Here is a 15,114-nt window from a genome sequence, read left to right as displayed (position 1 = left end):
TTTTCTTGCCTTTGATAACATTTATTTGTTATATATTTATTTTTTGACAACTTCTTTGTATCCGTGTTTAGTAATACAAACCCTTTTCATTTAATGTAATGTTTAGTCGGCTCGAAAAACAGTGTGTATCGGTGTATTTGAAAGATACAAATGGTGGCGGACACTGTTGATTACGTTAAGTTTTAGAACGTGAGCTAAAATTAAAAAAAAATCTATACAAAATACTGTCACAAACCCATCGATTATGTCAGCCTATGTCATGGTAACATATATTCGGTGGGTTTTTGACATTGTATTTTATAGTTTTTAGTTTTCAACTTACTTTCCCAAACTTAACGTATTCAACAGAGTCTGCAACCATTTCTGTTTTTCCAGCCGATTAAACATTTTACATTACATAAAAACACTAAACAATTATCCAGTTAGGTAGAAACGTAACTTACGTTACCTTTGCTTTCATTTATTTGTTTTTGGACAACTTTTTCGAATCTGTGTATAGTAACCCCCCCATCACTCAAATATTAATTACTAACTCACATTTTTGTATGCAGAAAAAAAAACATTTACCGTTTCAACATTTTTGCTACGTTCAGCTTTCTCCACTGATTGTTGCTCGAGCCCAAGCCATGATTGACGGTAATCCCGAGGACCAAGTCTGCAAGAGTACCATTTTTTTTCATTTTTGCCTTTTTTTTTTTTTACTTTTTGGAGTGGATTGCTGTACTAAGAATATAAGAAACATGCATTTTCTCTTTTTATTAGAATTTTCCATTACACCAAATTGAGCCACAGCAACGCGTGGCAGGGTACAGCTAGTATATATATATATATATATATATATATATATATATATATATATATATATATGCACATAAAGTTATGAACAATACATAGGGCCCGAGCAAAGCCGGGGTGGACTGCTAGTATATATATATATATATATATATATATATATATATATATATATATATATATATATATATATATATATATATAATAGATCTATCCCTTCTTAGTTTCTTGTGATTAAATAATACTACCATAATACTAATTCGACTATTGTTTTTCAGAAGAATGTAACTTTTAATCTTCCTCGGAAGCAATTCACAAGTTTTACATAAAATTGCATCAGTTCGACAAGACATGAGTGAAAAAAAGATCGCACTGCTAGGATAATGACATAAAATATGTGAACAGTAGTCCTAATAATACAGGAAATACGATTTGTAAAAATTTCATCAATAAATTGAAAACTATAAAAATTAAAGAATTAGACTTTAACAGTTAATACTTTTATTAATACTTGCTTGAATAGTATTAATAAATAACTTGAAAACTTAATGAATAGAATATAAAAAAACTAAATAAAGCTATCAACTTTAGCCCGTATAACCGGAAGTCGTAACAACTAAACCACGATGGAAACGAACTGCTCGCGACTGTAACGAAAGTGATTACTCTATTGCAAAGTAAGTGGTTTCACTCTTAAAATGAAGATAAATCCTGTTTTAAATATTATATATATATATATATATATATATATATATATATATATATATACTATGTCGTTGATAAAACGATAGATAATACCCACTAATAGAAACGGCTTATTCCTGAGCTGCCAAACTTTCGTAATATTTGATGAAGATTAATGCTGTGATATTTATGATTTAATAAACACTAGTATTCTTGCATGTCTGACTTAATAGTAAATAATGTTGTCATCAATAAAAGAAAATCTGAAAAAGTGAATAAATATTTATGTATCTATCCTTATTACGTTATATTTTAAAAGAAAATATTTATAGCTCCAGTATTTAACTATTGAGCTATGTGAATGTTGTGGGTGAACCACCCTTTAAATGGACTAATCCATCGTCCATATAAACGCATGATGGTCCCAGTGTGAGGATCTAATTCTAGAGCGGTACCCGTATGCAGGGTGAATTACCTACACTGTTCGTCTGTAACCTTTCCTTTGTAACCTTTTCCGTTTTTCATGTAATACATGCTTAAACTGTTCTCCGTTGTTTTGTTCTTCTTTTTGGCTTTTTTGCGAGCTATAACACTGACGACATTGTATTCGAGATACATACTCATGTCTAAAGCAGTGTTTCCAAAAACACTGGCCATGTGGGATTCGAGATACATGTTCACGTCTAAAACAGTGTTCCCATAACACTGACAACATTGGATTCAAGAAACATCGTGACGTCTAAAATAATGTTTTGAAAACATTAATGACGTTGAACTCAAATGTTTATCCCACTTAGGAAAGTGTAGCATAACACTTACGACTGAAGGACTCGCGGAAATTAAAAAAAAAACATACGATTAACAACTGTTAATTGACCTTAAAAAATCAGACAATTATGGAACGAAAAGGAGTTGGGAAAAAGTTCGCCCCTACTTAAAATGTAAGTTTTTACTTTGTTATAAAGAAATAAAATGTTCGTCGCTACTCAAAAGGTACTTTGCAAAAAAAAAAGTTCGTCGCTGTTTTTCTCTACTAAAAAGTAAATCGTTACTTTATCTTTTCTTCAAAGGGAAATATAAACTTGCTTTCTTTTTTTTGGGGGGGGACGATTAAGTGTTTCCCTTGCTTAATATATATTTTTTGCTTTGTTTTATTGTCCTGAGAGGAAAAACCAAAACGTTTTGTCCAACCAGACAAACGTTTTTCTAACCAGACAACGAACGCTTTAAAATTGCTAAATTCAACCAGATAAAATGGACGAACTAAAATTAACGTTAGCACATTTGACTAAGTTGCAAATTCAAAAACGAACAGACGACCAGCAAATGGAATTTCAAAAACAAACAGCCGAAGCTCAAAAACAGTTGGCCAAACGTCAATTACGAACAGAGGAACTATTTGCAGAACGTCAATTACGAACAGAGCAATTACTCACAGAAATCACAAAGAATAACGCGCACTCTGAAAGCGATTCAACTTTTTCTCAAAATACAATATTGTCTGCAATAGATATTTTTAAGTACGAGGAAGACGAAAAATCATTTGCAGCTTATTTCAGGAGATATGAAGACTTTTTCAATATCGACTGCGGTAACTGGTCTAACCAGAAGACCAGACTGCTGCTGCGAAAACTTGAAATGGCTGACTATGACAAATTCGTAAATTACATCTTGTCACGGAAAACTGCGGATTTATCGTTCGATGAGCCGGTAAATCTGTTAACAGAACAGTTCTTTCCGAAAACGCCTCTTTTTCATAAGCTATGGAGATGTTTGAATGTGATCAAAGATGATAATTTTGACTTTGTCACGTACGCAGCCGTAGTGAACAAGCATTGTGATGACTTTAAGTTGTCTGAATTAACAGCAGACAATTTTAAATGTTTTTGCACAAGGTTTAACTTCGGGAAAAGATGCGGAAATCAGGCGCAGAGTTCTTATGAAGTTAGAAAACGAACCGAACTTAACACGGCAAAAATTGACTGAGGATTGTCAAAAAGTTGAAATAATAAAAGATGCGAGAAATATCGAAGTAGCCATCGCAAATATAAAGAAAATCACGAAGAAAAAACCGCCGAGACAGTACACAGAGAATTAAGTCGGAAAAATCAAAAGAACCGAACCCTTGCTTCAGATGTGGTGAAAAACATTGGGTAAGGGATTGCTAATTTGTAATAAAAAGATGCATGATATGCAATAAAATCGGGCATAAAAGTTATCACTGCAGGGAAAATCAGAAAAAAAAACCCGGGTACGTCTAACAATTAGAGACGTCGTAGATGAAAACCTGCGCAAACACGTAATGGTCAACATTCTCGGCAAGGATATCAAATTTTAGACAGTGGGTCGGATTTTTCAATTATAAATTTCAAAACATGGAATACGGAAACTGACTATGCTAATAACCAACAGAATGGCGACGGCCGTCAATGGTACAAAAATTAATCTTGAGGGTGAATTAATCACCAACGTCACCTTGCTAGGAAAAACGAAAAAAAAAAAAACTAAAAATGTATGTCTTAAAAAATAATGAGAACCTGTTTGGTTCCGATGGCATGGATGGATTTCATTTGTGGAATCTTCTTATATCCACATTTTGCAAAAACTAGAAACACATCCAACTGAAACTGATAAACTTATAACCACTTTTAAAAAATAATTCCAAAATGTATTTTCTCCTGACCTTGGGAGATGCACAAAAATGGCCGCTGATTTTAAGTTAAAACCGGGCTCACAACCGGTGTTAAAAAAAAAAAAATTAAAAAACCGTAATGTTCCTTTCGCATCTCTGAACAAAATAATTCAGGAACTGAATAGATTAGAAAACATCGGTATACTGGCTAAAATTGAATATAGTGAGTGGGCTGCTCTAGCAGTCTATGAAAAAAAAAATGGTCCGGAGAAATCCGCTTTGCGCTGACTTCTCGACCGGACTCAACGGGTCATTAGAAGACTTTCACTATCCATTACCCAACCCAGAGGAAATGTTCACGAAATTAAATGGCAAGTTTTAATCTAAGATGGACTTGAGTGACGCTTACAAATTGATGTAAATGACAAAAGCGCTTACCTCCTCTGTATTAATACTCATGGGGGTTTGTACAGATACGAAAGGCTCGCGTTGTGAGTCAAGGTAGCACCCATGATATTCCAGCAAGTCATGGATACCATGCTGAGCGACCTGAACAACGCCATCGCATATCTAGCAAAAGCAGGGAGGAACACGCAAACCATATCAGACAAGTATTCAGTCGAATACAAAATTATGGGTTTAAGATCAAAGACAAGTGTTAAGTCTTTTTACAAAAAATCAAGTACCTAGGACATAGCATTGATAAAGATGGCAGACGCCTGGATCCGGACAGGGCGACCACCATTAGAGAAATCCCGGCCCCCAAAAAGAGAAAAATATATTCAATCTCAGTATAAAACAAAAGGTTATTTCTATAAAAAGAAAAATCAAAATGGGAAACTAATGTCAAAACTGTTCCAAACTTGGCAAAAAAAAAAAAATAATCATGTAGATAATATTTACCGAAAGACTGACCAGAATGTATGCAAAGATTTAAAAAAAAAGTGTAAAGTTAGCACGTACGGTAACTGGAAATAGAATTGATTTTATTGTGCAAATATTTTCGTCAGTAAGATTTAAACGGGATTATTAAAAAGTAAAGGACGAATGTTATAAGAATCTTCAAATCAATTTAGTTTGAATTGAATAAACTGTTGCCCAAAAAGAAAAGATACTGATTTCACACCCGGAGATATCAGCTTGGGAGGGGGGGTGTCGATAAACCACCCTCCAAATGGACTAATCCAACGTCCATATAAACTTTATGCCGGCCCCAGGAGGGATCTAATTCCAGAGCGACGCTCTCTTGCTCGGTGAAATACCTACACTCTTCGTTTGTAACCTCTCCGTTTTCTTGTAATACACGTTGAAACTGTCTCCGTTGTGCTGTTCTTCTTTGTGGTTACTAGCGACACTAAACGAGAACTTTATGTTATTCATTCATATGTAAATACTGTTCTAAGTTGGTAAATAAATGATAAACATATATATATATATATATATATATATATATATATATATATATGTAAACATTACAAAACAAGAACATGTATTTAATTACCCCCCTATGATTTTATTCCTACTTTTACGAAATACGTCTCACACAAATTTCTTTGAATAGTGAAATTCCATTAAACAACAGATCAGAGATACTTAATCCGAAAATTTTAAAATATTTCTTTTTCTTAGACTGAAAAGTAATTAGAAAAAAAAAACATTGATAAGAGAAAAGGAAGATACTTAATTCGCAGAAACATAAGAAAAAAACCCACTAATTGCAGTGTTATAGGCATATAACAAAAAAGAAACGCAATTGAAATCACTGTATTCGGCATTAAATAACCTGAAAAAGGTTGATATGCCGTAAAACAACCAACCACTACATAAGAAGAAACATAAAAATGGATGGACGGAAAAAAAGGAAGGTGTACATCGATGGAAAGAGACCAGAAAAGCAAAATAAATAAATAAAATCGTGAAGATGGTGCGAAACAAGAAAATAAAAAAAAAATGTGGGATAGCGGAGAAAAAAGATCATGAACTGATGAAAGAAAGGATAGCGAAGAAAATAGAAATAGATTTGGAATGTAAAGAAAAAAAATAAACAATTTTAAATTATGCAAAACTTCTATAACTGTTTCCGAAATTTCGTATATAGGTCCAAATTAAAAGTAAGAAGACGAACAGATATTTTAATTTTTATGATGAAAAATAACCCATAATTTAGTTAAACTCATAAGCCTTTTCAAAAGCTCTGAAAACATAATTTACGCAACAAGAATCGCCTTCACAAATAATTAAATTTCAATAAAAATGCATAAATATTTCAAATCTCCATAATGGGGATGCTGTCTCTGTTTTTTTAATTTTATTTATTGCGGACCATTATCCTTATCTTTTTCTTAATTGTTTCACGACGTTTCGGTCAATTATTCCTCTGGCCTTCGTCAGGTGGTAACCGCGACGGATAGGAACTCTGAATCTCCTGACTGCATCCACAGTAATCACTGCCTTCCGTAGTTGTTGTCGTCTCACCATGTTTTTGGCCAAGTAAGCCTGTTGCTGACTTTGGGTAGGATTGAAACCGCTATCTTCAGACAATTCTCACCTGGAACGTCTCTATCAACTGTCTCTTTTTATTATTATTTCAGCAAAACGAATTATTAAATCTAAATTTTCAAGATATTCGCTAAAAACATAATAAGTAGAACAAGTTTATAATAAAATACATGAAAGATGCATTTATTTACATTATTAAACATTTAATATTCTATTTCCCAGTTCGGAATATGAATTATCAATTTAAAATCTGAATTATTTTTACATGCTTTTCCCAAACAATTACATATAATATAAACCATAATCATTTATTAAATCAATGAACCTTCATTCGAAATTAATACAGTTCGGGTAATTTTAGATAGCTTTAATTTAGTTCCAAGCAATATAGTATTTATTTACTAATATAATTGATATAATTTTAATTTGGAAATTTATATTTATTATTGCTATTGATTAATATATTTTAGATTACTTTTATTTTACTTTTTATCTATTTATACTTTTTATCTATATGTGTATATACATATAAATAATAAATACGTATACCTATGCATTTATATATATATATATATACAATTTATATATGTATATATATAACTACTTCATTTACTCACATAAATTTAATATATATATATATATATATATAAAAGGGAGGAAAACGTCTACCTTAAACCACTAACCTAGTTCTAAAACAGATCCTTTGTTCGATGAAATGCATGCCCATTGGCTGATAGGAAGGGGCGCGGTGGATACTAGAAAGCTAATTGGCTAACTAAAAATCCTCAACATATATAAAAACAAGAAACAACCACAGAATTCGCGCATAAGCCTGACGAATCCTATAGTGGATGAAACGAAGAATATTCAGTGTAGCTTAATCGATATATATATTTTATAAATCACTATGTATATATATACAATTTATATATGTATATATACACAATTTATATATATATATATATATATACAATTTATATATGTATATATATACAATTTATATATATATATTTCATTTATGATTCTATCCATTTTTTTATCCTCAAACCTTAATAATCTAAGAATTAAGTTATAATTTTTAAAAAAATCTTTTGAAACTTTATAAGCAAATTTAAAACTTAAAATAGAGTTCAAAATATTTTTAAAAACATGAAAGAACTATAACATTCATCAAACAACAATAATAAATGATAATCAAATAACTAACTGTGTTCCTATATTAAACTAGATTTTCGTCGCTATATTAATAAAAAGTACTTTTTATCTAGAAAACCTAGCTATACAAACTCCTGCCAACACCTGTTTTATCACATATAATCAGTTGATTTTATTTAATACCGTTAATGTTTATATATCCAAGGTACTCTCTTTAATATTTACAGGTGAGAGGAGGATTCTTACTCTCTCATTCATTTCTCCTTTCAAGCTCCAATAATTCATCCATAGAATAACCTCGTAGGCAACGACCGCTATTATATGAGTTTAAGTCTTCGTAAAATAATCTTTTTCCTACGCTTCATTTTCCACGAAATTAATAACTGGTCCCTTCCTCTTCAGCTCGTTACTCTTCTAACGATATTATTAACTGTTCTGTTACATTCCGTTATTTTTTTTATTCAGTCTTTTTACTTTTCAGAATGGTTTACTAAACTAATTCTGGTTATTCCAAAATAGTGTTATAGGCGAATACAGTCGCTAAGCGCGCACTCTATTTTAAGATCACACGCAGACTAATACGAAATCTATACTGTAACCAGTGGCGTAGCAAGCGGGAGGAAGGGGTCGGTCCGCCCCGACGGCACGTGCCAGGGGGGGCTGCATTTTGAGAGGGTAAATACATAAATAAAAATAAATGAAAGCTAACAAAAAATCTGAAATGTTATGCCGAAATGGTTGTAAAACATCGGATTTTTAGAGATATCGGAATCAGAAAAATGTGTCCCTATTTTATGAGCGGCACACGTCAGGAGCGGTATTTTGAGGGGGTAAAAATAGAAAATGGAAAAAAAAAATAAAAGCTAACAAAATCCGAATTTTTTTTCCTAAAAAGTTTGTAAAATCATAACTTTTTGATGTGCCGGAATCAGAAAAGTATGTCCCTATTTTACGAGCTGCTCATGTCAGCGGGGGGGGGGATTTTGAGAGGGCGAAAATAGAAAAAATAAATAACAATAAATAAAAGTTGACAAAATTTTTCCCATTTTGATACCGAAAAGTTTATAAAAATAATCGGAACTTAATGAGGTATTGGAATCAGAAAAATGTGTCCCTATTTTACAAGCGGCTTATACCAGGGGGCAATATTTTGAGAGGTTAAAAAAGAAAATACAAAGATAATTTAAATAAAAGCTAACCAAATTTTTTTAATTTTATAGCAAAAACGTTTGTAAAAAATCGGATCTTTTTGAGGTATCGGAATCGAAAAACTGTGTCCCTATTTTACGAGCGGCACATATCAGGGGGCGGCATTTTGAGAGGGTGAAAAAATAAATACAAATAAATAAAAGTTTACAAAATATCTTAAATTTTGATACCGAAAATTTTGGAAAAAATCGGAATTTTGGAGGTATTGGAGTCTGAAAAATGTGTCCCCATTTTACGAGCGGCACATAACAGGGGGTAGCAATTTGAGAGGTAAAATAGAAAATAGAAAAAATAATAAAAATAGATAAAAGCTAATAAAATAAAAGGTTTTAAAAAATCGGAACTTTTGGAGTATATAAAATATTTACATGTCAGGAGTAGCATTTTCAGAGGGTAAAAATATTAACTAAAAACTAAATAAAAGTTAACAAAAAATCTGAAATTTTATACCGAAAAGGTTGTAAAAAAAAAACGGAACTTTTAGATGTATCGGAATCGGAAAAATGTGTCCCTAATATACGATTCCAAAACCGATTGTTTTTAATTTTTTATTTAATTTTTCATTAATTTGGTACTAATGATAAATATTTATTGTTATTAAATTATCACTAAAACTAAAATGATAACATCAAAATACTATACAAATTTATTTTATTTGTAAAATAAAGTTTTTTAAAAAGTTGCATAAATTTTCTACGTAATCTTTCAAAGAAAGCAGTTGATTTACATGTTCAAAAAATGTTAAAAAATTAAAGAAAATATTTCTGTCAAGAAAAATACTTTCAAACATCACTGATAATTAAATGATACAACGAAAAATTAGCAACAGAAAATTGCGTAATTTTGGAAGTGACTGTAACCAAATTTTATGATCGTCATATCAAGGGATATAATTTTGTTATTTTTTCTTTCTAGACTGTACACTGTACAGTCGATTCGCTAATTTCGTTTCACTAAAATGTGTCTTTCTTTCCCTATTTTACATCCGTTTGTAGCCGTCATCTTGCGTACGACTTTAGTCAAGATTTCCCATTCCTTGTATTTTTCTATAACATTTTCTTAAATAAGGAAATACTTTGAAAAGTATTTAATTATTTTAATTATTTGGGAGGGGGCTGCTTTACAATACAGAGAGATTCGTGAAAGTGGTGAAAAATCCAATATGCAACGAATAAATGTTTCCACTGGCTATAAAAGTTACTTTGCTACCTACCTGAATCATTTATTGTTATAAATGTTATATTAAAAAAAATTGGAAGTCGTCATTTCCCTGAAACAGCCACAAGATCAGATGCATCGTTAATTCTCAACTCGGTATTATCGTTTTCGTTTCTTTTATTTCTGAGCCTTTGGAAAACTATTCTCTCAGAAGTCCTCAAGAAAGGGAATGGATCTGCAAGAAAGTTCTGTCAGGCTGACGGCATTGAGAGATTGCCTTCTTCAGAATAGAGAAAAGACGGTGGACACTGCAATAAACGAGTAAAAAAAAAACTGCCCTTAAATGGGGATAAGCATTGAGCATCGTATCCGCAAAAAGAAACAAATGGGTTGTGAACGATTGACTGATGCAGCATTGGGGTTTGATACTGAGTTGAGACAGGAAATGATGTCTTTCATAGACAGATTAACTAAAGGAATATCTTGCAGATTTCAACAAGTTCACTATCTTGCAAGTAAATATGCCTTTAATCTGCTTGATGATAATTATGATTGTCAGCGTGTTGAAATTGACGAGGATATAGATGAATTCTTTGTCGAAAGGAAGAAGTATCAGTATTTTGTGAAAGCTTTAGGAAAAGACAAAATCAATGGACCACTTGAACTGTTGAAATTTGTACGGAGATACTATCTTGGTGATTCCGTCCCTTATATTGTGATCATGCTGCGCATTTTCCTTACCCAAGCTATTAGCGCTGTCAGCTCTGAGCGCTCTTTCTCGGAACTGAAACTCATAAAAAAACTACCTTCGATCAAAAATGAACCAGACAAGGCTTACAGACTTGGCAATCCTCTCCATAGAGAGTGAACTTGTTGATAGAGTGAATTTTGATAGTTATTGATAACTTTGCCGGAAAATAAAGCGCAAAAAGTATGTTTGTAAATTTTCAGCCAACTTGATGCCTTGCGATAGTTCTCTCACAAAAAATAAATTTATAGGCTTATTTTCAATTCATGAATGCATTTATTTAAAACAAATTTAAAACTATTTTTTAAAGCCATTGAAATATTATTAACAAAACAAATTTCTTAAATTTCGTGCTTAACCCGAGCAATTATACATACAGATTTCAAAAGCACGGATACAAAACGTTTATTTTTCTCTTCGGGAGGACCACCTCTTAATAATAACATTACAAAGAAAAAGAAAAGAAAATTTGCATCAGACTATCCTTCCCATTGACACAACCATGATTTTTTTTTTGCGAAAATTCGGACATTAACAACAGCAAAAAAGTAAATAAAAATGATTTTATCATTTCCTAACATTTCAGGTGTCCAAGTGTTCTCATTTAAATTTATTATTATATTTGTTTGTGTAGGCAATTAATTTAACATTTTTTAATAATTTAAATTATACCTTTTTTGGGGTGTCTTTCGTTTCATATTTATGTGTACATAATTCAGATTAATGTTTTCATACTTATTATTATTCAAAATATTGAAAACAATTTGTTAAATTAAATTAAAATTAAAAAAAGGAAATTGTGTAAGCATTAATCTGAAGGGAATTGTGTAAACATTAGTTCAATGAAAATATTTTGGGGGCTTTTTGGAAGTTTGCAGTTTTGAAAGGTTGTCATATGCCAGCAGTGTGGTGGACGGCAAAACAGGTAATCATATGCCAGCGGGAGGGGGGCGGCGGAAGAAAACAGGTAATCATATGCCAGCAGAAGGGGGGAACAGGTAATCATATGCCAGCGGGGGAGGAAACATGTGATTATATCCCGGGGTGTCAAAACAGGTAATTATATGCCGGGGGGTGGTGCAAATTTTACGACCGCCCAGGGTGGCAAAAACTGATGCTACGCCACTGACTTCAACTAATGAAACCTTGAAATCATTTGACATTGGTTTCATACAAACAGTCACGCATCGACTTAAATAGGATGCGCATTATTGACGTGATACTGACGCCAAATATCTGGCCGCCAAATTATTCTATTCTTATTTTAACACCTACGGTGACTGGGCGTTCTTGAGACAGGTAATTAACTTACATTTTCCTGGATAATACGTCGTCGTCTTTTTCATTAAAAAACAAAGTTTTGTAGACTTTCATTGAAATTTTTGCCCTTTGTTTTCCGTTTTACCGAGAAATTCCTTAAAACAAAGCTACGTTCATTTTTTTTTTATCGTTTGAAAGCTCCTTTTTTTTGCGGGGCGGGGAGTTCCTTACATGGATTTCACATATACATTAACATTTTTATCTAAATGTACTTTACAAAAATGTTTATTTAATTCTTAGATTTAAGTACACAATTTATATAAGGTACCTTGCTATGTGCATAGTGTTTTCAAGTTAGCTTAAGGCATGACGGTGACTTTTGTTTATGGATTTGTTAGGTGAAAGTACATAATGGGTTTCTAAATATTAATGTTATTATTTCAGCAGGGTTTCATTTTCTGTATAAGTACCAAACGTTTGTTTTTTTTTCAGGAGGAGGGTTAAATCGTTACATCGAGATATGCTCCTTTACAAAAGCACGATTTGTAAATAATTTTTTTAAAAAAATAATCATTAGCCATATTCTTAAAAATGTTTTACTTTAGTCCCAAGTTGAAAGTTATTTTTTTACTTTATAAGTGGGTCGTTTCTACACAGACTTTTAATGACACATTAATATTTTTTATTACATTTTCACCCCAAATAAGGCGCATTGACACTTTGATGTAGGTGGCTACTATCAGTGACATAAGCTACAGGGCTATTATGTAGGGAGTTGGGCAGCAAGATGTCTGTCTACATTACACTTCAACTCCTGCATGTCAGTAAGTTGGGGAAGCAGGGATCCGGAAAGGTGTTCCAAAGTCTAGGAGTTATGGGGAAGAAACTATTGGAATAGAAAGCTCTCTTACATCTAGGGATCTCTACGGTGTAAGAGTGGGATTTAGCTGCTAGTCGGGCTTGTCGGGGGTATTTATGTCGAGGGGGCACAAGTGCCTGTAGTTCGTCAGAGAATTCACCATTAAAATACTTGTAGAATAGGCAGAGGGATGCAACATGTTCGGCGGGGCAGAGGCTGAAGCTTAGATGACAGTTCAGGACCTAATTACTTTTAAGAATTCCATTAACATCATTAAAATATGTCATGTTTATGCAGATAAAGTATCATGCTATTTTCGTGTCAGTATTTTCTAGTGAACTTCAAGTTTTATGGTATAATTGTTAGATGAATATACAACACACCATCTTATCCCGTTTTTAATAACGGGGTTCGATTGTTTCATCACATTATTTTCTCTACATAAGTACCGTAGAACTGCACGCCTGTGGAATTGTCTTCCGTTTTCCTGCTTTCCTGCTGACTACAATATGGTTGTCTTCAAGTCTAACGTAAACAAGTTCTTGGTGAGACGTTCCATATAAGTTAACAAATTTACCGAATTGAGTACTATATTGTTCAATTTCTACTGTACACTCTTTAACCCTTATTCTCGAGTGGCCTCTTGGCCTTGATAATGTGGCGATGCCTGTGTAAAAAAAAAACTACTGTATTTTCTTGTTTTGCTGGATTTCGTTCCCTCGACAGTCTTCGTCGGAAGATACTGTTTGTAATGAGCAGTTAATTTAAAACATTCATCAAAAATTAATTAAAAAACATGAACTAAATTAACTAAGTGATAATTAGCAAGTTTATTTTAAATTTTGTTGAGGGGCGAACGCGTTATTTTATAAAGTAAATTTCTGAAATAAATTACAGTAATCTGTATATGAAAATGTGTAATGTTTGGTTTTTAGTTTTATCGTTAAATTAAAGGTTTTAAATAAATAATTTAAAGATGCCATTTAATAAAATCAGGAATTGAACTATGTCTATTATAATTTTTTTTATTATTTTATAGAGGAAAATAAAGCATACATCATTTTTCTATAAATTACACATTCCAATGTGTGCTATTTTGTAATTTTTTCTTATAATGTCAGATTTCTTAAATAATTATAAACTCATTAACAAAAACGGAATAAAATATGTGTGTTTAAAAAATAACATTATAAAAAATTACATTATAAAAAACAACATTATAAAAAATAACATTATAAAAAAATAACATTATAAAAATAACATTATAAAAATAACATTATAAAAATAACATTATAAAAAGATAACATTATAAAAAGATAACATTATAAAAAATAACATTATAAAAAATAACATTATAAAAAATAACATTATAAAAAATAACATTATAAAAATAACATTATAAAAATAACATTATAAAAAATAACATTATAAAAAATAACATTATAAAAATGACATTATAAAAAATAGCATTATTAAAAAATAACATTATAAAAAATAAAATTATAAAAAATAACATTATAAAAAATAACATTATAAAAAATAACATTATAAAAAATAACATTATAAAAAAATAAAATCTGCAAGTACTATTACATAATATTACAATAAATAACTATTACATGACTTGAAAGTGGTGTTATATTTCACTTCCAGAAGATTTGTTAGTTGAGTGCATAGCTCTCCTTCAATTTTATTTCATTTTCTTCTAGTTTCATGTTATCGGGTTACTGTCTTTTTGTTCTTGTTTTCTTCTAAGTATGGTTGCGTTTCATCAACATTGCTGGGGAGCCAGGAGATAAAATGCTCTTTTTTCAACCCTCAAAACAGTTTTTCACGGTGCACAACTGACGATCTTTAGAACTTGCGGAAGCTTAGACGTTTGATCAATGTGATTTAACATGTACTTATTAGTAGGAAGTAAATAGTGTACCGGTTGTAAGCGCAGAATATCGCCTAGACGGTCGAGTTTCAATCCCGGCTTCAGATAGTTGCTAGTCTGACCGCGCTGAAGAGCTGTGATAACGTGAATTATTCAGTCTGTTGATGACACTATATATATATATATATATATATATATATATATATATATATATATATATATATATAATATATATATAT

The sequence above is a fragment of the Euprymna scolopes genome, chromosome 33 (assembly GCF_053919585.1).
Source record: "Euprymna scolopes isolate OS-2025 chromosome 33, ASM5391958v1, whole genome shotgun sequence".
NCBI classification, from domain to species: domain Eukaryota; kingdom Metazoa; phylum Mollusca; class Cephalopoda; order Sepiida; family Sepiolidae; genus Euprymna; species Euprymna scolopes.
The sequence above is the reverse complement of the archived record's forward strand: the minus strand, read 5'-3'. Positions refer to the sequence as shown.